General features: G+C 50.5%; 18 non-coding genes across 18 annotated transcripts; 14 read left to right on the forward strand and 4 right to left on the reverse strand.

Annotated features, from left to right (window-relative positions):
- The first annotated feature begins 31 nt into the window (after positions 1-31).
- Positions 32-102, forward strand: Trnag-gcc (transfer RNA glycine (anticodon GCC)). Its single transcript has one exon. It is a non-coding gene; the product is annotated as a tRNA-Gly (tRNA).
- A 381-nt stretch (positions 103-483) lies between these two features.
- Positions 484-556, forward strand: Trnam-cau (transfer RNA methionine (anticodon CAU)). Its single transcript has one exon. It is a non-coding gene; the product is annotated as a tRNA-Met (tRNA).
- A 305-nt stretch (positions 557-861) lies between these two features.
- Positions 862-933, forward strand: Trnae-uuc (transfer RNA glutamic acid (anticodon UUC)). The gene has a single exon. It is a non-coding gene; the product is annotated as a tRNA-Glu (tRNA).
- Positions 934-1,131: 198 nt separating this feature from the next.
- Trnai-aau (transfer RNA isoleucine (anticodon AAU)) lies at positions 1,132-1,205 on the forward strand. The gene has a single exon. It is a non-coding gene; the product is annotated as a tRNA-Ile (tRNA).
- A 610-nt stretch (positions 1,206-1,815) lies between these two features.
- Positions 1,816-1,887, reverse strand: Trnag-ucc (transfer RNA glycine (anticodon UCC)). The gene has a single exon. It is a non-coding gene; the product is annotated as a tRNA-Gly (tRNA).
- Positions 1,888-2,229: 342 nt separating this feature from the next.
- Positions 2,230-2,300, forward strand: Trnag-gcc (transfer RNA glycine (anticodon GCC)). Its single transcript has one exon. It is a non-coding gene; the product is annotated as a tRNA-Gly (tRNA).
- A 381-nt stretch (positions 2,301-2,681) lies between these two features.
- Trnam-cau (transfer RNA methionine (anticodon CAU)) lies at positions 2,682-2,754 on the forward strand. Its single transcript has one exon. It is a non-coding gene; the product is annotated as a tRNA-Met (tRNA).
- Positions 2,755-3,059: 305 nt separating this feature from the next.
- Trnae-uuc (transfer RNA glutamic acid (anticodon UUC)) lies at positions 3,060-3,131 on the forward strand. The gene has a single exon. It is a non-coding gene; the product is annotated as a tRNA-Glu (tRNA).
- Positions 3,132-3,329: 198 nt separating this feature from the next.
- Trnai-aau (transfer RNA isoleucine (anticodon AAU)) lies at positions 3,330-3,403 on the forward strand. Its single transcript has one exon. It is a non-coding gene; the product is annotated as a tRNA-Ile (tRNA).
- A 610-nt stretch (positions 3,404-4,013) lies between these two features.
- On the reverse strand, positions 4,014-4,085 carry Trnag-ucc (transfer RNA glycine (anticodon UCC)). Its single transcript has one exon. It is a non-coding gene; the product is annotated as a tRNA-Gly (tRNA).
- Positions 4,086-4,427: 342 nt separating this feature from the next.
- On the forward strand, positions 4,428-4,498 carry Trnag-gcc (transfer RNA glycine (anticodon GCC)). Its single transcript has one exon. It is a non-coding gene; the product is annotated as a tRNA-Gly (tRNA).
- Positions 4,499-4,879: 381 nt separating this feature from the next.
- Trnam-cau (transfer RNA methionine (anticodon CAU)) lies at positions 4,880-4,952 on the forward strand. Its single transcript has one exon. It is a non-coding gene; the product is annotated as a tRNA-Met (tRNA).
- Positions 4,953-5,257: 305 nt separating this feature from the next.
- Trnae-uuc (transfer RNA glutamic acid (anticodon UUC)) lies at positions 5,258-5,329 on the forward strand. The gene has a single exon. It is a non-coding gene; the product is annotated as a tRNA-Glu (tRNA).
- A 198-nt stretch (positions 5,330-5,527) lies between these two features.
- Positions 5,528-5,601, forward strand: Trnai-aau (transfer RNA isoleucine (anticodon AAU)). The gene has a single exon. It is a non-coding gene; the product is annotated as a tRNA-Ile (tRNA).
- Positions 5,602-6,211: 610 nt separating this feature from the next.
- Trnag-ucc (transfer RNA glycine (anticodon UCC)) lies at positions 6,212-6,283 on the reverse strand. The gene has a single exon. It is a non-coding gene; the product is annotated as a tRNA-Gly (tRNA).
- Positions 6,284-12,482: 6,199 nt separating this feature from the next.
- On the forward strand, positions 12,483-12,555 carry Trnak-cuu (transfer RNA lysine (anticodon CUU)). Its single transcript has one exon. It is a non-coding gene; the product is annotated as a tRNA-Lys (tRNA).
- Positions 12,556-19,124: 6,569 nt separating this feature from the next.
- Trnag-ucc (transfer RNA glycine (anticodon UCC)) lies at positions 19,125-19,196 on the reverse strand. The gene has a single exon. It is a non-coding gene; the product is annotated as a tRNA-Gly (tRNA).
- Positions 19,197-25,404: 6,208 nt separating this feature from the next.
- Trnam-cau (transfer RNA methionine (anticodon CAU)) lies at positions 25,405-25,477 on the forward strand. The gene has a single exon. It is a non-coding gene; the product is annotated as a tRNA-Met (tRNA).
- Positions 25,478-25,900: the final 423 nt, after the last annotated feature.

Consider the following 25,900-nt stretch of genomic DNA (forward strand, 5'->3'; position numbering starts at 1 on the left):
GGGAAGCAGCGTCAAGTTACCGCTGGCCCCAGCATCGGTGGTTCAGTGGTAGAATGCTCGCCTGCCACGCGGGCGGCCCGGGTTCGATTCCCGGCCGATGCATCATTTTGCTTTTCCCGCGATGATGCTGCCGCGTGGCTTGAGCGCTTGAGATGCACGATCCACAAGAATGTGTAGCTGGATTTCCCTTGAGAAGGACCGAGAACGCAGCACTCGCGGGTCCCCACTAGGACGCTCGCATCATGTTCTACAGACTAGCGTCGGCCTGGCCTCACAAGTTGCTGGGTCCGGGTGCCTCCGAGGCTCTGAACTTTAACGACAAGGAGTGCTGCCTATCGTTGCAACAGCTGCAGCAGCACCGCAATCAACTGGGCCGGCAGTGCACGTGTAGCAACAGAACACGTTATCCAGGAAGTACAGTGTCTCTACGTCTAATATTGGGTACGGTATTTACCCAGTTTCCAGGACAAGCGGTGCACCCGTGCCTCGGTAGCGCAGTAGGCAGCGCGTAAGTCTCATAATCTTAAGGTCGTGAGTTCGATCCTCACCCGGGGCATTTAACTTTCTGTGACTGATGGTGGTGCTGTTGCTAGGGCGCCAACGTATTTCTTGTTTGTTATCCACAACGTTTCAACGCTTCAGCGGGAAAATGTTTACTTCCTGTTATTGCTACTTACAGCTTCCCTTTTCCTCTTCTCCCAGCAGAGCATGAAGCCAAAAGCATTGCTCTGCGACGTTTGAGGTGCGCGCCTTGCCAGTCAGTATGTGCAAAGATGCTCGCAAAGAGAGAGGGGCGCCGACGCGGCACTCGACACGAAATGCGACAAGCGACCGTACGAACGGTCGAACGAAACGTCCACATCCGGTGTGGTCTAGTGGCTAGGATACCTGGCTTTCACCCAGGAGGCCCGGGTTCGATTCCCGGTACCGGAACGGAATTTTTTCCACACGAATCGTGGCAAGTTTGAGCTGTCCGAGCAGCCGTTTGCCGTCCTGCTCGCAATATAGCTACTGTTTCGTGACCGTCAGCAGAATATAGACTAGGGAAGCAGACACACGACGACCATAGAAATGGTGTATGGCTTCATGCCACCTGTTTCCAGCGTAGGGCTGAGCAACTGCATCTGCCGAGGCCCGTTAGCTCAGTTGGTTAGAGCGTCGTGCTAATAACGCGAAGGTCGTGGGTTCGATCCCCCCACGGGCCACTACTCTTTTACTACTACGAAAAGGCAGCGCCGATTTCAGCTGGCGAGTGTGATGACCAAAAGATCATCACCCTGCGTGGAAGTTGACAGAGGATCCGAACCCGACTCGTCGGGAAGCGCTACAGCATTCACTCGGCAATGGCCATAATATCTTGAATACACTGGTTCTCAACCGATAAAGAGAAAATGAAAGAAAATGTCCGATTGCCGATGCGTAACAACTTTGGCCCTTGTCAGTACTTGGGCGGGTGAGCGCATGGGAACACAGGGCACTATTTGCACTTTTACTTCCTATTTTTGTTTCTCCTTTGTTTTCGGAGCTACAGCCCGATTCGGTCAGGGAGACGCCACCGTGAAATGAAGGGGGCGTGCTGTGTGTCCATCGCCTCGCCTCTCCTTACCTCTCTCAGTCGTTTCTCGTGCTTGTCGTTTTGATAAAGGCCGATTTGAGAGCGTCAGCTCTCGCGTCAGCTGAGCAAAGTCGAGACAAGTCGAGACACGAGACAAGTCGAGACACACTAAGGGCTGGTATGCAGCGAGTAAGAGCGCGAAAAAACAATAATTTAAGAGCGCGTGGCAAAAGTACTCATACGCGAAATTAAAAGCCTGCTGCGGTGGCCGGGAATCGAACCCGGATCAACTGCTTGGAAGGCAACTATGCTGACCATTACACCACCACCGCACAAGCGAGCGCCGCGCGTCCGCGCTGTGTCGGCTTCCCGCCAGTCGGCAGCGGCCGAAGGTGATCGTACCTGGCAGGCGCATTTCGAGGCAGGCTAGGGGAGCACATCCAGACGCATTCGGACAGCGTATCCGCGCACATTTCGCATCCTTTGGCAAGAGTTGGGCGCCGGCGACGCAAGAGTACGCAGAGGACCGCGTTCTGGCGGCATTTTTAAGCAGTGCAGTGCAGGATTCAGCGTCTGCAGCATCTTTCCCACAGAATGCTACGGCGCTTGACGGCAGTCCCACTTTCCCTTGAGACATCTGCTCGGGAAGCAGCGTCAAGTTACCGCTGGCCCCAGCATCGGTGGTTCAGTGGTAGAATGCTCGCCTGCCACGCGGGCGGCCCGGGTTCGATTCCCGGCCGATGCATCATTTTGCTTTTCCCGCGATGATGCTGCCGCGTGGCTTGAGCGCTTGAGATGCACGATCCACAAGAATGTGTAGCTGGATTTCCCTTGAGAAGGACCGAGAACGCAGCACTCGCGGGTCCCCACTAGGACGCTCGCATCATGTTCTACAGACTAGCGTCGGCCTGGCCTCACAAGTTGCTGGGTCCGGGTGCCTCCGAGGCTCTGAACTTTAACGACAAGGAGTGCTGCCTATCGTTGCAACAGCTGCAGCAGCACCGCAATCAACTGGGCCGGCAGTGCACGTGTAGCAACAGAACACGTTATCCAGGAAGTACAGTGTCTCTACGTCTAATATTGGGTACGGTATTTACCCAGTTTCCAGGACAAGCGGTGCACCCGTGCCTCGGTAGCGCAGTAGGCAGCGCGTAAGTCTCATAATCTTAAGGTCGTGAGTTCGATCCTCACCCGGGGCATTTAACTTTCTGTGACTGATGGTGGTGCTGTTGCTAGGGCGCCAACGTATTTCTTGTTTGTTATCCACAACGTTTCAACGCTTCAGCGGGAAAATGTTTACTTCCTGTTATTGCTACTTACAGCTTCCCTTTTCCTCTTCTCCCAGCAGAGCATGAAGCCAAAAGCATTGCTCTGCGACGTTTGAGGTGCGCGCCTTGCCAGTCAGTATGTGCAAAGATGCTCGCAAAGAGAGAGGGGCGCCGACGCGGCACTCGACACGAAATGCGACAAGCGACCGTACGAACGGTCGAACGAAACGTCCACATCCGGTGTGGTCTAGTGGCTAGGATACCTGGCTTTCACCCAGGAGGCCCGGGTTCGATTCCCGGTACCGGAACGGAATTTTTTCCACACGAATCGTGGCAAGTTTGAGCTGTCCGAGCAGCCGTTTGCCGTCCTGCTCGCAATATAGCTACTGTTTCGTGACCGTCAGCAGAATATAGACTAGGGAAGCAGACACACGACGACCATAGAAATGGTGTATGGCTTCATGCCACCTGTTTCCAGCGTAGGGCTGAGCAACTGCATCTGCAGAGGCCCGTTAGCTCAGTTGGTTAGAGCGTCGTGCTAATAACGCGAAGGTCGTGGGTTCGATCCCCCCACGGGCCACTACTCTTTTACTACTACGAAAAGGCAGCGCCGATTTCAGCTGGCGAGTGTGATGACCAAAAGATCATCACCCTGCGTGGAAGTTGACAGAGGATCCGAACCCGACTCGTCGGGAAGCGCTACAGCATTCACTCGGCAATGGCCATAATATCTTGAATACACTGGTTCTCAACCGATAAAGAGAAAATGAAAGAAAATGTCCGATTGCCGATGCGTAACAACTTTGGCCCTTGTCAGTACTTGGGCGGGTGAGCGCATGGGAACACAGGGCACTATTTGCACTTTTACTTCCTATTTTTGTTTCTCCTTTGTTTTCGGAGCTACAGCCCGATTCGGTCAGGGAGACGCCACCGTGAAATGAAGGGGGCGTGCTGTGTGTCCATCGCCTCGCCTCTCCTTACCTCTCTCAGTCGTTTCTCGTGCTTGTCGTTTTGATAAAGGCCGATTTGAGAGCGTCAGCTCTCGCGTCAGCTGAGCAAAGTCGAGACAAGTCGAGACACGAGACAAGTCGAGACACACTAAGGGCTGGTATGCAGCGAGTAAGAGCGCGAAAAAACAATAATTTAAGAGCGCGTGGCAAAAGTACTCATACGCGAAATTAAAAGCCTGCTGCGGTGGCCGGGAATCGAACCCGGATCAACTGCTTGGAAGGCAACTATGCTGACCATTACACCACCACCGCACAAGCGAGCGCCGCGCGTCCGCGCTGTGTCGGCTTCCCGCCAGTCGGCAGCGGCCGAAGGTGATCGTACCTGGCAGGCGCATTTCGAGGCAGGCTAGGGGAGCACATCCAGACGCATTCGGACAGCGTATCCGCGCACATTTCGCATCCTTTGGCAAGAGTTGGGCGCCGGCGACGCAAGAGTACGCAGAGGACCGCGTTCTGGCGGCATTTTTAAGCAGTGCAGTGCAGGATTCAGCGTCTGCAGCATCTTTCCCACAGAATGCTACGGCGCTTGACGGCAGTCCCACTTTCCCTTGAGACATCTGCTCGGGAAGCAGCGTCAAGTTACCGCTGGCCCCAGCATCGGTGGTTCAGTGGTAGAATGCTCGCCTGCCACGCGGGCGGCCCGGGTTCGATTCCCGGCCGATGCATCATTTTGCTTTTCCCGCGATGATGCTGCCGCGTGGCTTGAGCGCTTGAGATGCACGATCCACAAGAATGTGTAGCTGGATTTCCCTTGAGAAGGACCGAGAACGCAGCACTCGCGGGTCCCCACTAGGACGCTCGCATCATGTTCTACAGACTAGCGTCGGCCTGGCCTCACAAGTTGCTGGGTCCGGGTGCCTCCGAGGCTCTGAACTTTAACGACAAGGAGTGCTGCCTATCGTTGCAACAGCTGCAGCAGCACCGCAATCAACTGGGCCGGCAGTGCACGTGTAGCAACAGAACACGTTATCCAGGAAGTACAGTGTCTCTACGTCTAATATTGGGTACGGTATTTACCCAGTTTCCAGGACAAGCGGTGCACCCGTGCCTCGGTAGCGCAGTAGGCAGCGCGTAAGTCTCATAATCTTATGGTCGTGAGTTCGATCCTCACCCGGGGCATTTAACTTTCTGTGACTGATGGTGGTGCTGTTGCTAGGGCGCCAACGTATTTCTTGTTTGTTATCCACAACGTTTCAACGCTTCAGCGGGAAAATGTTTACTTCCTGTTATTGCTACTTACAGCTTCCCTTTTCCTCTTCTCCCAGCAGAGCATGAAGCCAAAAGCATTGCTCTGCGACGTTTGAGGTGCGCGCCTTGCCAGTCAGTATGTGCAAAGATGCTCGCAAAGAGAGAGGGGCGCCGACGCGGCACTCGACACGAAATGCGACAAGCGACCGTACGAACGGTCGAACGAAACGTCCACATCCGGTGTGGTCTAGTGGCTAGGATACCTGGCTTTCACCCAGGAGGCCCGGGTTCGATTCCCGGTACCGGAACGGAATTTTTTCCACACGAATCGTGGCAAGTTTGAGCTGTCCGAGCAGCCGTTTGCCGTCCTGCTCGCAATATAGCTACTGTTTCGTGACCGTCAGCAGAATATAGACTAGGGAAGCAGACACACGACGACCATAGAAATGGTGTATGGCTTCATGCCACCTGTTTCCAGCGTAGGGCTGAGCAACTGCATCTGCAGAGGCCCGTTAGCTCAGTTGGTTAGAGCGTCGTGCTAATAACGCGAAGGTCGTGGGTTCGATCCCCCCACGGGCCACTACTCTTTTACTACTACGAAAAGGCAGCGCCGATTTCAGCTGGCGAGTGTGATGACCAAAAGATCATCACCCTGCGTGGAAGTTGACAGAGGATCCGAACCCGACTCGTCGGGAAGCGCTACAGCATTCACTCGGCAATGGCCATAATATCTTGAATACACTGGTTCTCAACCGATAAAGAGAAAATGAAAGAAAATGTCCGATTGCCGATGCGTAACAACTTTGGCCCTTGTCAGTACTTGGGCGGGTGAGCGCATGGGAACACAGGGCACTATTTGCACTTTTACTTCCTATTTTTGTTTCTCCTTTGTTTTCGGAGCTACAGCCCGATTCGGTCAGGGAGACGCCACCGTGAAATGAAGGGGGCGTGCTGTGTGTCCATCGCCTCGCCTCTCCTTACCTCTCTCAGTCGTTTCTCGTGCTTGTCGTTTTGATAAAGGCCGATTTGAGAGCGTCAGCTCTCGCGTCAGCTGAGCAAAGTCGAGACAAGTCGAGACACGAGACAAGTCGAGACACACTAAGGGCTGGTATGCAGCGAGTAAGAGCGCGAAAAAACAATAATTTAAGAGCGCGTGGCAAAAGTACTCATACGCGAAATTAAAAGCCTGCTGCGGTGGCCGGGAATCGAACCCGGATCAACTGCTTGGAAGGCAACTATGCTGACCATTACACCACCACCGCACAAGCGAGCGCCGCGCGTCCGCGCTGTGTCGGCTTCCCGCCAGTCGGCAGCGGCCGAAGGTGATCGTACCTGGCAGGCGCATTTCGAGGCAGGCTAGGGGAGCACATCCAGACGCATTCGGACAGCGTATCCGCGCACATCGCGCGGAGCAGCGGAGTGGTTGCGCCTTTGTTTACATCGCGGGGCGGCGCTCAGCGAGTGTTTCGAGGTCCACGTGTTCAAGTTTCTTCAACGTGAGTACCATGTCGACAGTTACTAGGGCAAACACTGCGCAGTTTGTGTTCGATCGAAATGCTTTGCGGCCCACCGCTTTTGAAATCCACGAATTTATATTCGAAGATTTGAAAATCCCGGAAGATCTAGTGGACACTTTTCAGTTGGATTTCGCGCAATATTCGCTATTTTTGAAGTTCTTTTCCGGCGACATCTGTGAAAGATTTGTTGAAAAATTTGGCGGAGTGCGTAAATTTAGGCATGTCGATGGCACAGTCAGTGATGTGCAGATTGTGCCCTCGGGTTATGGTGTTAGAACGGTCCGAGTATTTAATGTGCCCCCTGAATGCGGCAATGATTTGATTGCACGTGCTCTCACTCAGTACGGCGTTGTCTTGTCGGTAGTAAACGAAAAGTGGTCTAGCGCGTACCGGTACCAGGTTAATAGTGGAGTACGTAGTGTCCGCATTGACCTGAAGAAACACATTCCATCCTACGTAATGATTGCGGGCTGTAGGGCTCAAGTGACTTATATCGGCCAGCCACCCACATGCTCAATTTGTCATTCCACTGAGCATTTACGTGTTGATTGTCCCCGTAGACGACCCGTGCAGCTCCCACGTAGTGATGCTGCGGCTACTGGTGGCCACTTTGTGCCACTACTGAGTGAAATAGTAGCGGGCACTGTATCACAACCCCGCCCTGCCGACCCTATTCGTGCTGAGGATGTACCAAGTGAGGTGAATGTTACTGTAGACGCGCCACAGGAACGAATGGAGGACGCTCCCATTTTGTCCTCGGCTGTAGTAGAATCGGCTTCAGTTGCTAAGGAGGTCCCAGATGTTTCGGATCATGCACCAGTTGCTATTTCGGAAGAGATGGACACCTCCTTACCACCGCCTCCGCCGCCTGAAGAGGTTCCCCTGGCACCGAGGAAAGGGCGTACAAAGAAAAAGAAAAATAAGGGTACTAGGAGTCAGCAGTCAGATGATTTACCGTGCACCCCTGTATCAGAGAGTGGCAGTGAGAGTGAAGTTCAGAAAACCTGCCCCCCTGCCTCTGACAGCTCTGCGCGCCAGGAGCGTATAAGGGAACAAACTGCACATCTCAAGGTGTTCTTAAATACGGCACGCGAACAGGGTGCGCATGCTGCGAAGCGCAAAAGCGAGCAAAGTAGCGAACAGCTGCCGCAGCGCACGCGCAGGCATTCGGCGACGTCGGCCGCCGGTACAGCCACAACACAGGCGGACGAGGCCACGTACACAGACACCGCTGTCGGTCGCGCGCAACAGACCGACCGACCTACGGAGACTCCCTGGTGGAAGCAGGAGGAGGACGACCCTGGATCCCATTAGCGGCTTTCGGCGGACCTGCTGCAATTCGTGCCCCGTTTACCTGCGATGTTATGTTACGCTGTTCCTGCACGCTGACAGTAGTTTTCTGCATAGTATTGTCCACGAGTTACGTAATGCGTTGCAGTGCTTCTTGACAGTTTTCTTGGTGTGCTTAAGACGCTGCATCTGCGTCTTCCGTTTCTCATTTTTCTTGCTCATACTTGAGTGTCTGTGTTTTACATGGCTGCCGCTCGTCAACATCTAAAGATCTTCTCAGTTTTATCACTCAATGTAAATCGCATCATGGCTGCGCATAAAATAGCAAGTTTTATAGCCTTTTTAACTTTGGGAGGCTATGACGTTGCATTGCTCCAAGAAGTCACCGTTAAGCGCTTCAATAACGTCCCTGGTTACGACGTCATCTATAACATTAACGTTGACGGTACTTGTGGCACCGCTGTTCTTTATAAAACTGTATTGCAACCAACTAACGTTCAATTTTTACCGAATGGCCGCTTACTTACGTGTCCGATCCAGGATGTCACATTTATTAATATATACGCACCGAGTGGCACTGACCATAAACGTGCTCGTTCTGTTTTTTTTTAATCAAGATGTGGTTCCATTCTTTGCGTCGACCCGCAATGTAGTAGTTGGCGGCGATTTTAACTGTGTTACTGCCGCGGCCGATCAATTTCCCACGGCTACCATGTGCCAGGAATTTTCCCAACTAATTGTGACCAATGACTTGATCGATGTTTGGCGTCATTTTCATCCTGCCACGACGCAATACACGCATTTTTATGCGAACGGTGCCAGCAGAATTGATCGCATATATGTGTCGCGGCCACTTCAAACCTATCTTCGGAGGGTTGCGGTACATCCCGTCGCTTTTAGTGATCACTGCGGTGTTGTGTGTGACGTGCAATTACTGGCGAATAGGCAGGCGCCACCTTCCCGTGTTTGGAAACTCAATACCCGTCATCTCTCTGACGGCAGTTTACGTTGCGAGATTCAGAACGTGTGGCAGCTTTGTTCTGAAAAACGGGGAAGTTATGCCACGGTCTTACAATGGTGGGTCGACTTAGCCAAACCGCAGTTGCCCAGTGTTGCGATGCGCTATGCAAGGGAGGCGTCGTTTTGGGAGAGGCGCACCATTGCCTTTTATTAGCAGTGCCTCCAAGATGCGCTTGATGCGCCCGTGGCGCCAGATCAAAACTTACGCGCACGTTTGAATAGAATTAAAAGCAAGATACTCCATCATCACCTCCACAAGCCACAAGCTATTCTGGTAAGGAGCCGACCGCAGTGTGAGACCATTGACGAAGTGCCAACGCTTTACCACTTGGTACGCGAGAAACGGTTGGCGCGAAGGAAAGACATTACCGCCCTCATCACGGACACTGGTGCTCGTCTCACGGCCAAGCATGAGGTCGTTCCCCACGTCTCCGACCACTTTAAGAGATTGTTCGGACGGACAGCTGCCGATGATGTCGCACGTTCCTTTCTGTTAGATGAATTGGATACTGTCATCTCCGAATCTGACCGTCAGTAACTGGATGAGATGTTGTCACGGGACGATGTGAAAGACGTGTTGCGTTCGTGTCGTCGAGGGAAGTCTCCAGGTCCAGATGGTCTTCCCATAGAATTTTACCTGGCTTATTGGGATATTTTCGGTGAGACATTGACGATCATGATAAATGAAATTGTTCGTGGTGCTGCTGTCCCTTCGAAGTTCGTTGAAGGGCGTATTGTATTAATTCCGAAGACACCGACAGCATGCCGTGTTGAGGCATTACGCCCTATCACACTTTTAAATGCAGATTATAAACTGGCGGCACGATGCCTCGCAACGAAACTCAATGTGGTCATGGACAAGATAATCAGTCCCTTTCAGTCGTGTGGTGTGCAACGCCGTAGCATTTTTCAAGCTGCGGCTTCATACCGAGACGTGGTCGCGTACGCAGCCATTAATGACCTGTCCGCTGGCATTCTCTCCATCGACTTTGCCAATGCATTCGACCGTATCGGGCACGATTATCTTCTGTCCGTCATGACAAAACTGGGGTTCGGCGGCCACTTTCTCGATGCTATACGGAATCTTTTAACGTCGGCGACGTCGGTAATTGTCATCAATGGTTGGCAGTCGCCGCCCATTCCTATTACAACATCCGTCAGACAGGGCTGTCCTTTATCAATGCTCCTATTTGTCATTACGCTCGACCCGTTTTTGGGCGCAGTCGGTCGAATCATTGAAGGTGTCCAGGTCTGTCACGTCTCTCTCAAATGTGCTGCCTATGCTGACGACGTGGGACTTTTCATGGGGCGGGCACATGACTTGGACAGAGTTCGCGATGTTCTGATATTGTACGAACGTGCCTTTGGCGCCGTTCTGAATACGCGGAAAACTGTATTGGTACCACTGGGTCGGCGGGGACTGTCTGCTGAACAGGACTGGTTCCGTGTTGTGCGCACCCACAAAATTTTAGGACTCGACATTGTAGCGTGCCCACAAAAAATGCAAGCTTTAAACTGGAGGCGAATTCTTGGCACTGTGAAGGCCGTATGTCGCAGCCACTCAGGTCGCCGACTCAACTTACATCAACGTGTGGCTGTCATTAACACGTTCATCTTATCGAATGCGTGGTACATCGCCCAACTGCTTAGTGTTCCGAAGCCGATCGGGAGGGCGATTTCGCAGGCAGTCTACTGGCTCCTGTGGCGGTACGAAATTTTTAAAGTCTAGGTTTCGACCTGTGTCATCGACTGGCAGCTGGGCGGCCTCGGTTTCACCGACGTTCCACGCAAATGCGGTGCGCTGCTCGTCCACCGGACAGCCACCCTGCAGTCCGACAACCCGGCAGCAACCACCGCGGCACTCCTGGAGCTCTACCGCCCGCGGACTCTACGTTGCCCTGACTGGACAACCTCCGCGTCATAAACTGGTGTTCCGGAACCCCACAGTGGAATGGGTGAACGTGTGGGCAAACATCAACAACCCGGTGTTGCCGTCGGACGTGAGTGCGCTCTGGTTTAAGATCGTCAACAACACCCTAGCGACGAACCAGCGGCTTGCCGACATTCATCTCCTTCCCTCTGCCAACTGTGGTAGATGTGGTGCTGAGGACACACGGGAACACCGTTTTGAGTGTGCATCGGTGTCGACGGTATGGCGGCTGTGTCAACGAATGGTCGCCCACATTAATAGAACGCCTCCTCACCTTGTGACTGTTCGTCGTGTGATAGTGCCTAACTTCAAAGCTTTTCTGCGGACGAAAAATAACGCCACTGTCTGGATCTTAGGGCATACGATTTATGCCCTTATCGATATGGCCGTTACTGATACTGTGATTTACCTGGATTATTTGTGGGCCCAGTATATGACACTGAAGGATTGCGTTAAATTTCGCGAACTGGTAGCGAATTTTTTGAAGGCGGCCTTGGATTACGGCTATGAAATGGAACTGCGGCAAACACCTTGAACTGAGATTTACTGAGCAGACGCGTTCCACTTTTTATTTCTTTTTCCTTCTATTATTTGTTTTATTTGTGTTATGGTTGGTGAATTGTGCCGCAAACTCACTACGGGTCGTTCTGGTTTTATCTTCAAGAGAGGAGTGTCCTTTTAATTTTGAGGAATTTTATTTTATTCACAAGACTTCATGGATATTTAGAAGATACAGCCTGTTTGTGTGGAACATTCATGGTTGCAGGAGTGTTTTTCCAGTCTCTTAATTTCTGTTCCCGGACTGTCGCGACTTCATTTTATTACTTTTCGGTGATTTCTATTTCTTTCGTGTGATGCACACATCGACACAAACTCTCATGTTGTGCTGTTGTGCAGCGTTGACACCTGTTTTGTAACAACTCTCTGCTACATCGGAGTGCCTGCCGTTCGTCAAGAGGGAGAATATTTCCTTTTAAGCGGAATATGTTTTTAGTTGAAATACGAGCAGAAGAGTTGAACCGGCGGAGGAAAGAAGACCGTCCACGAATTCCGCGATAAAATTACTTTTAGTTCTTCATTTTTCTGTGGAAGAAGACACCATACCATCTGAGCAGAAGATGATTTTGTTTTAAGTTATTCCTCACGAAGTTCGACAGTCCAGCAAATATAGCGTTGAAGCTTGCCGAAGAAGGCGTATTTTGGTGAGAGGAAGGAGGGCTATAAGGGGAGTTGGGAGGCCCTAAAAAAAAAAAAAAAAAAAAGAAACGTGGTAGAATGCTCGCCTGCCACGCGGGTGGCCCGGGTTCGCTTCCCGGCCGATGCATCATTTTGCTTTTCCCGCGATAATGCTGCCGTGTGGCTTGCGCGCTTGAGATGCACGATCCGCAAGAATATATAGCTGGATTCCCTTGAGAAGAACCGAGAACGCAGCACTCGCGGGTCCCCACTAGGACGCTCGTATGATGTCCTGCAGACTAGCGTCGGCTTGGCCTCACAAGTTGCTGTGTCCAGGTGCCTCCGAGGCACTGAACTTTAACGACAAGGACTGCTGCCTATCGTTGCAACAGCTGCAGCAACACCGCAATCAACTGGGCCGGTAGTGCACGTGTAGCAACAGAACACGTTATCCAGGAAGTACAGTGTCTCTACGTCTAATATTGGGTACGGTATTTACCCAGTTTCCAGGACAAGCGGTGCACCCGTGCCTCGGTAGCGCAGTAGGCAGCGCGTAAGTCTCTTAATCTTAAGATAGTGAGTTCGATCCTCACCCGCGGCATTTAATTTTCTGTGACTGATGATGGTGGTGTTGCTAGGGCGCCAACGTATTTCTTGTTTGTTATCCACAACGTTTCAACGCTTCAGTGGGAAAATGTTTACTTCCTGTTATTGCTACTTACAGCTTCCCTTTTCCTCTTCTCCCAGCAGAGCATGAAGCCAAAAGCATTGCTCTGCGACGTTTGAGGTGCGCGCCTTGCCAGTCAGTATGAGCAAAGATGCTCGCAAAGAGAGAAGGGCGCCGACGCGGCACTCGAAACGAAATGCGACAAGCGACCGTACGAACGGTCGAACGAAACGGCCACATCCGGTGTGGTCTAGTGGCTCAGTTCCGCCGCAGCAGCGGCCGTGTGCAGACGTGCCGGAGTGCTCGCTCCGCGCGTGTTTGGCGGCGGCTGCAGCTGGTTTGGTTCTTGTGAGTACATCATGACCTTTGCCATGGATGATCAGTTACGCCGTTACACGTTGCGTTTCCAATTTCCGTTCGGGTTTGGCCGACCACATGCCTACAAATTAGTCGATTTTTTCTTCGACAGATTGAGTCTTAAAGACGGGGAAGTTTTAGGATTTTCATACGATTTTCTGGCGAATGCCGTCTACGTGAAACTTGTTAGTGACGAGCCCTGTTTACGTGTAATGGACTTAACTAAGGGTACCGCCTAGTTCGTTAATTCTGATGGTGAAATTTGTAAAGTTGTCGTTACCCATGCTGGGTTAGGCCTGCGCACGGTCCGTGTATTCAACCTACCATTTGAAATTGATCTTGGCCGTATTCGGCAATGTCTGTCCCAGTATGGGAACGTATTGGAAATTCACCAAGTGCAGTGGAGCGGACTTAAACACTTCAATGTGGATAATGGTGTCCGGGTAGCGTGAATTGATCTATGCAAGCATATCCCGTCGAACGTCGTGGTACAAGCCTTCCGGGCACTCGTACGAGGGGCAACTCCGGACCATATGGAGGCCGCGTGTCCCCGTGCTAAACCAGTGCGTCGTGTTTTCCGACAACGTGATGGCCTTGTAGTTGGGCGGGATGGTAATAGGCCGACGTATGCCGAGAGCCTTGTCGGTCCGGCTGTCGTTAGCGCGCCACAGCTGCACGCGGCTGAGGTTGTGCCAGACGTGGCCGCCGCCGATGTAAACACAGCTACGGCGAGCCGAATGCCCGTTGCTCCTGACGTGGAAAACTATGCAAACGACGGGGCCGGAAATTCGCGCCCTTCCGATGCTGGCGTGGTCCGTGTGGAACTTCCACCTCGGTTGCCCGATCAACATATGCTCCCATCTGTGGAGAGTCTTCCACCTGAGGACTCTGATGACCAGCCGCGACTTTCCCATCCCCTTGAAGTGTCTTCTCCAGTCAGCGTAGTTTCCGGCAAAGAACAATCTCCCACGGGAGCTACCCCTACCGCTGCGAAATCTGACAACAACGAACAAGTCGAGGACACCCGTCCTCAGAAGAAAGGACGACAAAAGAAATCGGTCCGTAAGCAGAGTGACGAGGAAACTCGTACTCTTGAACAGAAACTGCAGCGTACTATCAAGCAGTTCTGGACGGATGAATGTGAGAGAATCGTCACAGACGATGGAGTACAGGTCGTGCAGCATTCAGATGAACCCGATATGGGGATGCATGTCGACAGTTCTGGGCCCGATGCATTTATGGATACCGCTCACTCGCCGGGGTCGAGCAGGCAGCCTTCCTGGGCTGACGATACGCATTAACATGGCATCACCCTTCTTATGTGGGATTACAAAATTGCAACTGCTAATATAAATCGAATAACATCTGATGTAAAATTAAAATGTTTGACTGCCTATGTGTATGCCGCCGATATAGATATCGTTTTCCTACAAGAAGTCGTCACACCCAAGGTCGGGAATGTCACATGCTATGAGGCCCTCATAAATATTGGCGATGAGGCAGGGACTGCAATTTTGTACAAAGCGGGCATCACTTGTAGACCTCGAGCGATTTTAGAAACGGTTCGAGGGACTGTCGTACAATTCGAAGATTTGCTTTTGGTCAACGTCTATGCCCCGACTGGATCTACAGGCCGAAGGGATAGGAATGTTTTTTTATCGCAATGAAATTGTGCCATTATTATCCTGTGGTTGTTCGAAGATTTTATTGGGCGGCGATTTTAATTGTGTTGTACGCAGAGAAGACCAGTGTCCGAATTTTAATTTTTGTTTGGAGTTGCGAGATTTAATTGATGGGCTGGACTTACAAGATACCTGGTGCTCACTTCGCCCGCAGGTGACCGAATATACGTATGTTACCGCTGCCTCCGCTAGTCGTCTGGATAGGTTCTATGTATCTAAAGGCACTTTAAGCGCTGCCAGGGATTGTGAAATATGGCCTGTTCATTTTAGCGACCACTGTGCGTATCACATAACGCTTAGGCACGTCTCGCAGAAAACCTTTTTGGGTCGAGGCGTATGGCAACTGAACGTCGCACTGTTGGACGACGGCGACCTGAAGAAGGATCTCATTGCAACGTGGCAATGGTGCCTCCAGCGACGACAACGGTATAGGGAGCGTGTTCATCGGTAGACAGAGCTAGTAAAACCGCACATAAAGAAATGTATTTGTCAGTTTGCCCGGGCCAAGGCGTACTGGAAGAAAACAGACGTTGGAATTTTATTTTACCGCTCTCCGCCAGTTGTATAACGATTCCTCTGCACTGCCTGGCAATCTCCTTCGCATTAAACGTACCAAAGCCAAAATCACCGCATTGGTTCGTGAGTCTCTGGCAGGAGCCCAAGTCAGGGCACGCGCTTTCGATGACACCTTTAACGAGTCAGCGTCCTTGTACCACGTCATACGGGAAGCTAAAAGAGGCAGACAAAAAATCATTACTCAACTGACAGATGACGGTGGTCGTGTTTATGATGAGCAAGGCGAGCTTAAGGCTTTTATTCGGAATCATTTCCGGCAACTTTACTCACTGCCTGACTCTGATGTAGAGGCGGGAGAGGAATTTTTGTCTAACATTACGGCATCGGTGGACCCGGACGACCACGCACAGGTCCTGGCCAACATAACTAACTTCGAAGTGAAGTCAATCATTACGTCTGCGGCGAAAGGAAAAGCTGCAGGATCAGACGGTTTGCCGGTTTAATTTTATCTTCGGTATTGGGATGTTTTCGGCGACGAACTGACTATCGTGTATAATGAATCGTTAACGAATACTGCTTTTCCATCGCAGTTCACTGAGGGCCTGATAGTCTTAGTCTCCAAACCGTCACAGGGGACTTCACTCAATAACTTACGACCAATCTCCCTACTCAATGCAGATTTCAAAATCTTTACTCGGATTCTGAATGCCAGACTCAAGCCAGTCCTTAGTAAAGTGCTTGGTTCATACCACATGAACGTGGTTACTGGTCGATCGATGATAGACGCCCTGTGCGAATACCGAGATATTGCCTATTTGACTTGGATTTGCAAGACCACGTTGGCAATAGTCTTTTTTGACTTCGACAAGGCATTTGATAGGACTAACCATGGCTTTCTATTCAGAACGCTGGACAAACTGGGTTTCAACCAGCATTTCGTACAGATAATAAGGAACTGTATCTGCAATACGTCTTCCCGCGTGAAATTCAACGGCCAGTTAACAGCCCCTGTGCCAATTCAACAAGGTTTGCGACAAGGGTGCCCGCTTTCCACGACTCTTTTCGCCATTGCTATAGAGCCACTACTGAAAACGTTTTGCGTCACCTTACCGGGTCTTCAAACGCTGAATACAAAAACCGTCTGTCATGCCTATGCGGACGATATCAGCGTCCTTATCAACAACGACGAAGAGTTCGATACCGTGCGACGGCTTGTCCACCGGTATGCCAGCGCCTGCGGTGCACGCCTTAACGAACGGAAATCCAAAGTCTTGCATTTAGGTCCGCAGGCTCGCTTCGCGAACACCGTTTGGTTAGAGGCAACCTACCAGCTCAAGCACCTTGCTTTGATTCTCACTCCGAATCCACGGGAAATGGTAAGAGTGAATTGGGAACAGAAGCTCAACGTCCTTCGAGCTTTGATTCGAGAGCACAATATGCAGTGTTTAGACAGGATTCAGAGAGCAAATTTCGTCAATTATTATGTTCTCAGCAAGATTTACCATGTTGCCGCTGTTCTCCCTATTCCTCCTGATATTTCAAACAGAATTTTAGCCCTTGCAGGCTGGTACATTTGGCGAGGTAATATTTTTAAAGTCGCTTTCAAGGCTACCGCTTTACCTCGGTATAAAGGTGGTCTACCCCTTACAAATGTTGAATTACAGTGCTTAGCGATTTTTATAGCTCGAACATCAAGGATCTTACGATGTAGTCAGACAGGTCTTACAGCGCGTCTATTCCAGCAGTTACGACCACCGGATATGACGCCACCGATAAATGTTGGACATATCCATCCCGAGCTCGTTCATATTCGCCGATATTACGTGGAGTCCAGCTATGTGCATCAACACCTGCAACCACTCACTGCTGCGGCTGTCTACAGTGTATTTACGAATCGGCAACAGAATAACTCTATAGAAATGAAGTATCCTGGCAAGAACTGGCGACAAATTTGGATGAATATCAGCACTCCTCTTCTTCATTCCCGAGTTCGTTCCGTGTGGTATGATGTTGTGAACGAGGTGATGCCCACGGGGGAGAAATTGTGTAACATCCAATTACGGCCTACACCGACGTGCGACACATGTGGCCATGTGGAAACATTGCAACACATATTATACTGCAGAGATCAGATGCAAATCTGGAATTGGACGAGAATGAAACTGGCTCTTATTAATAGAACGACGCCATCCGCAATACAACTGCAAGATATATTCCACCCGGACTGGAAATTATTTCCGAAATCTAAAAATAATAGCTATATCTGGTTAGTTGAACAGTACCTATATTATATGCTGACGACTAAAACGCCTACAATTTCTGATTTTCATTTGTGTCTTATTGCCGAATATTACGCGATCTAACGATTACGAAAGTATAAAGAAAAGTTTCAGAATTTTCTCACCGTTGCTTTGAATGATGGGAAGCTTTAAGTGTGCGAACCAATGGGTACGATCATTGCTTTTTTTATTTATTTCTTCTATTATCAGGGTATCTAATTGTCAGTTTTCGGGACTCCATTGCTTCATAGGTTGTACAATGTGTGCACCTAAGGTCAACGAGAAGCAGCATGCAACAGGATGCCAAACTTGTGGAGCCAGTATTTATTTCTGGTTTTGTACGTTACCCAGAAGACAAGTACGGTTTAATTTGACGAAGTTTAACAGACGGGGCAGTATTTCTTTCTAGATACCCATCTTTCCTCTATACGGAACTTTATTTTTCTATTATTATTTACGATGCTGAAAGAGAAATCCCTGATCTTATTGTTTCTTGTCTCCACCAACTCAAGGAACACACAATAGTACCCAAATACTTTAGTCAATAACTGCAAGAAAACAGCACGGTGGCAATCGCGGCGAACATACTCTCAACGCTAAGAGATGACAACTTTGAATCATGCCTTCAGGAAACTGAATCGTCGACGAATGCAGAACGACACGGAAACATTTATGCTATTATTAAATGAAGACGAGTTTGAGACGTAGTGATCCTGATATTTACCACCGCAAAAAAATTAAAAAAAATTAAAAAAAGTGGCTAGGATACCTGGCTTTCACCCAGGAGGCCCGGGTTCGATTCCGGGTACCGGAACGGAATTTTTTCCACACGAATCGTGACAAGTTTGAGCTGTCCGAGCGGCCGTTTCCCGTCCTGCTCGCAATATAGCTACTGTTTCGTGACCGTCAACAGAATATAGACTAGGGAAGCAGACACACGACCACCATAGAAATGGTGTATGGCTTCATGCCACCTGTTTCCAGCGTAGGGCTGAGCAGCTGCATCTGCCGAGGCCCGTTAGCTCAGTTGGTTAGAGCGTCGTGCTAATAACGCGAAGGTCGTGGGTTCGGGCCACTGCTCTTTTACTACCACGAAAAGGCAGCGCCGATTTCAGCTGGCGAGTGTGATGACCAAAAGATGATTATCACCCTGCGTGGAAGTTGACAGAGGATCCGAACCCGACTCGTCGGGAAGCGCTACAACATTCAGTCGGCAATGGCCATAATATCTTGAATACACTGGTTCTCAACCGATAAAGAGAAAAAGAAAGAAAATGTCCGATTGCCGATGCGTAACAACTTTGGCCCTTGTCAGAGCTTGGGCGGGTGAGCGCGTGGGAACACAGGGTACTGTTGGCAATTTTGCTTCCTATTTTTCTTACTCCTTTGTTTTCGCAGCTGCAGCCCGAGTCAGTCAGGGAGACGCCACCGTGAAATGAAAGGGGCGTGCTGTGTGTCCATCGCCTCGCCCCTCCTTACCTATCTGTCGTTTCTCGTGCTTGTCGTTTTGATATAGGCCGATTTGAGAGCGTCAGCTCTCGCGTCAGCTGAGCAAAGTCGAGACAAGTCGAGACACATTAAGGGCTGGTATGCAGCGAGTAAGAGGGCGAAAAAACAATAATTTAAGATCGCGTGGCAAAAGTACTCATACACGAAATTAAAAGCGTGCTGCGGTGGCCGGGAATCGAAGCCGGATCAACTGCTTGGAAGGCAACTATGCTGACCATTACACCACCACCGCACAAGCGAGCGCCCCGCCTCCGCGTTGTGACGGCTTCGCGCCTGTCGCCAGCGGCCGAAGGAGATCGTACCTGGCAGGCGCATTTCGAGGTAGGCTAGGGGAGCACATCCAGACGCATTCGGACAGCGTATCCGCGCACATCGCGCGGAGCAGCGGAGCGGTTGCGGCTTTGTTTACATCGCGGGGCGGCGCACAGCGAGTGCTTCGAGGTCCACGTGTTCAAGTTTCTTCATCGTGAGTACCATGTCGACAATTACTAGGGCAAACACTGCACAGTTTGTGTTCGATAGAAATGCTTTGCGGCCCACCGCTTTTGAAATCCACGAATTTATATTCGAAGATTTGAAAATTCCGGAAGATCTAGTAGACACTTTTCAATTGGATTTCGCGCAATATTCGCTATTTTTGAAGTTCTTTTCCGGCGACATCTGTGAAAAATTTGTTGAAAAATTTGGCGGAGTGCGTAAATTTAGGCATGTCGATGGCACAGTCAGTGATGTGCAGATTGTGCCCTCGGGCTATGGTGTTAGAACGGTCCGAGTATTTAATGTGCCCCCTGAATGTGGCAATGATTTAATTGCACGTGCTCTCACTCAGTACGGCGTTGTCTTGTCGGTAGTTAACGAAAAGTGGTCTAGTGCGTACCGGTACCAGGTTAATAGTGGCGTGCGTAGTGTCCGCATTGACTTGAAGAAACACATTCCATCCTACGTTATGATTGCGGGCTGTAGGGCTCAAGTGACTTATATCGGCCAGCCACCCACATGCTCAATTTGTCATTCAACTGAGCATCTACGTGTTGATTGTACCCGTAGACGACCCGTGCAGCTCCCACGTAGTGATGCTGCGGCTACTGGCGGCCACTTTGTGCCACTAATGAGTGAAATAGTAGCGGGCACTGTATCACAACCCCGACCTGCCGAACCCATTCGTGCTGAGGACGTACCAAGTGAGGTGAATGTTACTGTAGACGCGCCACAGGATCGAATGGAGGACGCTCCCATTTTGTCCTCGGTTGTGGTAGAATCGGATTCAGATGCTAAGGAGGTCCCAGATGTTTCGGATAATACACCAGCTGCTATTTCGGAAGAGATGGACACCTCCTTACCACCGCCTCCTCCGCCTGAAGAGGTTCCCCTGGCACCGAGGAAAGGGCGTACAAAGAAAAATAAAAATAAGGGTACTAGGAGTCAGCAGTCAGATGATTTACCGTGCACCCCTGTATCAGAGAGTGGCAGTGAGAGTGAAGTTCAGACATCGTGCCCCCCTGCCTCTGACAGCTCTGCGCGCCAGGAGCGTATAAGGGAACAAACTGCACATCTCAAGGTTTTCTTAAATACGGCACGCGAACAGGGTGCGCATGCTGCGAAGCGCAAAAGCGAGCAAAGTAGCGAGCAGCTGCCGCAGCGCACACGCAGGCCTTCGGCGACGTCGGCCGCCGGTACAGCCACAACACAGGCGGACGAGGCCACGTACACAGACACCGCTGTCGGTCGCGCCCAACAGACCGACCGCCCAGCGGAAACTCCCTGGTGGAAGCAGAAGGAGGACGACCCTGGATCCCATTAGCGGCTTTCGGCGGACCTGCTGCAATTCGTGCCCCGTTTACCTGAGATGTTATGTTACGCTGTTCCCGCACGCTGACAGTAATTTTCTGCACAGTATTGTCCACGAGTTACGTAATGCGTTGCAGTGCTTCTTGTTGACAGTTTTATTGGTGTGCTTAAGACGCTGCATCTGCGTCTCCCGTTTCTCATTTTTCTTGCTAATACTTGAGTGTCTGTGTTTTAAATGGCTGCCGCTCGTCAACATCAGAAGATCTTCTCAGTTTTATCACTCAATGTAAATCGCATCATAGCTGCGCATAAAATAGCAAGTTTTATAGACTTTTTAACTTTGGGATGCTATGACGTTGCATTGCTCCAAGAAGTCACCGTTAAGCGCTCCCTGGTTACGATGTCATCTATAACATTAACGTTGAAGGTACTTGTGGCAACGCTGTTCTTTATAAAACTGTATTGCAACCAACTAACGTTCAATTTTTACCGAATGGCCGCTTACTTACGTGTCCGATCCAGGATGTCACATTTATTAATATATACGAGCCGAGTGGCACTGATCATAAACGTGCTCGTTCTGTTTTTTTTTAATCAAGATGTGGATCCATTCTTTGCGTCGACCCGCAATGTAGTAGTTAGCGACGATTTTAACTGTGTTACTGCCGCAGCCGATCAATTTCCCACGGCTACCATGTGCCCAGAACTTTCCCAACTAATTGTGACCAATGACTTGATCGATGTTTGGCGTCATTTTCATCCTGCCACGACGCAATACACACATTTTTATGCGTACGGTGCCAGCAGAATTGATCTCATTTATGTGTCGCGGCCACTTCAAACCTATCTTCAGAGGGTTGCGGTACATCCCATCGCTTTTAGTGATCACTGCGGTGTCGTGTGTGACGTGCAATTACTGGCGAATAGGCAGGCACCAATACCCGTCATCTCTCTGACGCCGGTTTACGTTACGAGATTCAGAACGTGTGGCAGCTTTGTTCTGAAAAACGGGGAAGTTATGCCACGGTCTTACAATGGTGGGTCGACTTAGCCAAACCGCAGTTGCCCAGTGTTGCGATGCGGTATGCAAGGGAGGCGTCGTTTTGGAAGAGGCGCACCATTGCCTTTTATCAGCAGTGCCTCCAAGATGCGCTTGATGCGCCCGTGGCGCCAGATCAAAACTTACGCGCACGTTTGAATAGAATTAAAAGCAAGGTACTCCAGCATCACCTCCACAAGGCACAAGGTGTTCTGGTCAGGAGCCGACCGCAGTATGAGACCATTGACGAAGTGCCAACGCTTTACCACTTGGCACGCGAGAAACGGTTGGCGCGGAGGAAAGACATTACCACCCTCATCACGGACACTGGTGCTCGTCTCACGGCGAAGCATGAGATCGTTCCCCACGTCTCCGACCACTTTAAGAGGTTGTTCGGACGGACAGCTGTCGACGATGTAGCACTTTCCTTTCTGTTAGATGAAGTGGATACTGTCATCTCCGACTCTGACCGACAGTCACTGGATGAGATATTGTCACAGGACGATGTGAAAGACGTGTTGCGTTCGTGTCGTCGAGGGAAGTCTCCAGGTCCAGATGGTCTTCCCATAGAATTTTAGCTGGCTTATTGGGATATTTTCGGTGTGACATTGACGATCGTGATAAATGAAATTGTTCGTGGTGCTGCTGTCCCTTCGAAGTTCGTTGAAGGGCGTATTGTATTAATTCCGAAGACACCGACAGCATGCCGTGTTGAGGCATTACGCCCTATCACACTTTTAAATGCAGATTATAAACTGGCGGCTCGATGCCTCGCTACGAAACTCAAAGTGGTCATGGACAAGATAATCAGTCCCTTTCAGTCGTGTGGTGTGAAACGTCGTAGCATTTTTCCCGCTGCGGCTTCATACCGAGACGTGGTCGCGTACGCAGCAATTAATGACCTGTCCGATGGCATTCTCTCCATCGACTTTGCCAATGCATTCGACCATATCGAGCACGATTATCTTCTGTCCGTCATGACAAAACAGGGGTTCGGCGGCCACTTTCTCGATGTTATACGGAATCTTTTAACGTCGGCGACGTCAGTAATTGTCATCAATGGTTGGCAGTCGCCGCCCATTCCTATTACAAGATCCGTCAGACAGGGCTGTCCTTTATCAATGCTCCTATTTGTCATTGCGCTCGACCCGTTTTTGCGCACAGTCGGTCGAATCATTGAAGGTGTCCAGGTCTGTCACGTCTCTCTCAAATGTGCTGCCTATGCTGACGACGTGGGACTTTTCATGGGGCGGGCACATGACTTGGACAGAGTTCGCGATGTTCTGATATTGTACGAACGTGCCTCTGGCGCCGTTCTGAATACGCGGAAAACTGTATTGGTACCACTGGGTCGGCGGGGACTGTCTGCTGAACAGGACTGGTTGCGTGTTGTGCGCACCCACAAAATTTTAGGACTCGACATTGTAGCGTGCCCACAAAAAATGCAAGCTTTAAACTGGAGGCGAATTCTTGGCACTGTGAAGGCCGTATGTCGCAGCCACTCAGGTCGCCGACTCAACTTACATCAACGTGTGGCTGTCATTAACACGTTCATCTTATCGAATGCGTGGTACATCGCCCAACTGCTTAGTGTTCCGAAGCCGATCGGGAGGGCGATTTCGCAGGCAGTCTACTGGCTCCTGTGGCGGCACGAAATTTTTAAAGTCAAGGCTTCGACCTGTGTCATCGACTGGCAGCTGGGCGGCCTCGGTTTCACCGACGTTCCACGCAAATGCGGCGCGCTGCTCGTCCACCGGACAGCCACCCTGCAGTCCGACAACCCGGCAGGAACCACCGCGGCACTTCTGGAGCTCTACCGCCCACACTTTGAAGCGACGCCCGTCTCTCTCGCGGCCATCCCGTACAAGATGTCCTACATACGGGAGTACTTTTTAACGAGGAGCTACGCTCTGTCAACGGCTACCGACAGACACAGGACCGCCCGCGGACTCTACGTTGCCCTGACTGGACAACCTCCGCATCATAAACTGGTGTTCCGGAACCCCACAGTGGAATGGGTGAACGTGTGGGCAAACATCAACAACCTGGTGTTGCCGTCGGACGTGAGTGCGCTCTGGTTTAAGATCATCAACAACACCCTAGCGACGAACCAGCGGCTTGCCGACATTCATCTCCTTCCCTCTGCCAACTGTGGTAGATGTGGTGCTGTGGACACACGGGAACATCGTTTTGAGTGTGCATCGGTGTCGACGGTATGGCGGCTGTGTCAACGAATGGTCGCCCACATTAATAGAACGCCTCCGCACCTTGTGACTGTTCGTCGTGTGATAGTGCCTAACTTCAAAGCTTTCCCGCGGACGGAAAATAACGCCACTGTCTGGATCTTAGGGCATACGATTTATGCCCTTATCGATATGGCCGTCACTGATACTGTGATTTACCTGGATTATTTGTGGGCCCAGTACATGACACTGAAGGATTGCGTTAAATTTCGCGAACTGTTTGCGAATTTTTTGAAGGCGGCCTTGGATTACGGCTATGAAATGGAACTGCGGCAAACACCTTGAACTTATATTTACTGAGCTGACACGTTCCACTTTTTATTTCTTTTTCCTTCTTTTATTTGTTTTATTTGTGTTATGGTTAGTGAATTGTGCCACAAACTCACTACGGGTCGTTCTGGTTTTATCTCCAAGAGAGGAGTGTCCTTTTAATTTTGAGGAATTTTATTTTATTCGCAAGACTTCATGGGTATTTTAGAAGATACAGCCTGTTTGTGTGGAACAGTCATAGTTGCAGGAGAGTTTTTCCAGTCTCTTAATTTCTGTTCCCGGACTGTCGCGACTTCATTTTATTACTTTTCGGTGATTTCTATTTCTTTCGTGTGATGCACACATCGACATAGACTCTCATGTTGTGCTGTTGTGCAGCGTTGACACCTGTTTTGTAACAACTCTCTGCTACATCGGAGTGACTGCCGTTCGTCAAGAGGGAGAATATTTTCCTTTTAAGCGGAATGTATTTTTAGTTGAAATACGAGCAGAAGAGTTGAACCAGCGGAGGAAAGAACACCGTCCACGAATTCCGCGATAAAATTACTTTTAGTTCTTCATTTTTCTGTGGAAGAAGACACCATACCATCTGAGCAGAAGATGATTTTGTTTTAAGTTATTCCTCTGTTCCACGACAAAAAACAAATAAAATAAAAAAATAGAAGTGGTAGAATGCTCGCCTGCTACGCGGGCGGCCCGGGTTCGATTCCCGAGCGATGCATCATTTTGCTTTTCCCGCGATAATGCTGCCGCGTGGCTTGCGCGCTTGAGATGCACGATCCACAAGAATGTATAGCTGGGTTCCCTTGAGAAGAACCGGGAACGCAGCACTCGCGGGTCCCCACTAGGACGCTCGCATGATGTCCTGCAGACTAGCGTCGGCTTGGCCTCACAAGTTGCTGTGTCCAGGTGCCTCCGAGGCACTGAACTTTAACGACAAGGATGCTGCCTATCGTTGCAAAAGCTGCAGCAACACCCCAATCAACTGGGCTGGCAGTGCACGTGTAGCAACAGAACACGTTATCCAGGAAGTAGTGTATCTCTGCGTCTAATATTGGGTACGGTACTTACCTAGTTTCCAGGACAAGCGGTGCACCCGTGCCTCGGTAGCGCAGTAGGCAGCACGTAAGTCTCATAATCTTAAGGTCGTGAGGTCGATCCTCACCCGGGGCATTTAATTTTACAGCTTCCCTTTTCCTCTTCTCCCAGCAGAGCATGAAGCCAAAAGCATTGCTCTGCGACGTTTGAGGTGCGCGCCTTGCCAGTCAGTATGTGCAAAGATGCTCGCAAAGAGAGGGGGGCGCCGACGCGGCACTCGACACGAAATGCGACAAGCGACCGTACGAACGGCCACATCCGGTGTGGTCTAGTGGTTCAGTTCCGCTTGAGAAGCCCTAGAGTGAGGAAGGGTCGCGAGCTCCGAGTCAGTAGCGGTGTTTACGAATTACTGTTATTCTCTCGTCGCGTGTTGTGCAACCGTTCCGTGTAACCCTTCCGTGTTGTGTCGTTGGTCTGTTCGGTTCTGTCAAGTTTAAGTGCTATTAGCTCTTGAAGGCTTAATTAGCAACATGTCATGTTTATTTCCAAGGGAGAATG

This window comes from Schistocerca serialis, chromosome 2, assembly GCF_023864345.2.
Source record: "Schistocerca serialis cubense isolate TAMUIC-IGC-003099 chromosome 2, iqSchSeri2.2, whole genome shotgun sequence".
Lineage (NCBI taxonomy): Eukaryota > Metazoa > Arthropoda > Insecta > Orthoptera > Acrididae > Schistocerca > Schistocerca serialis.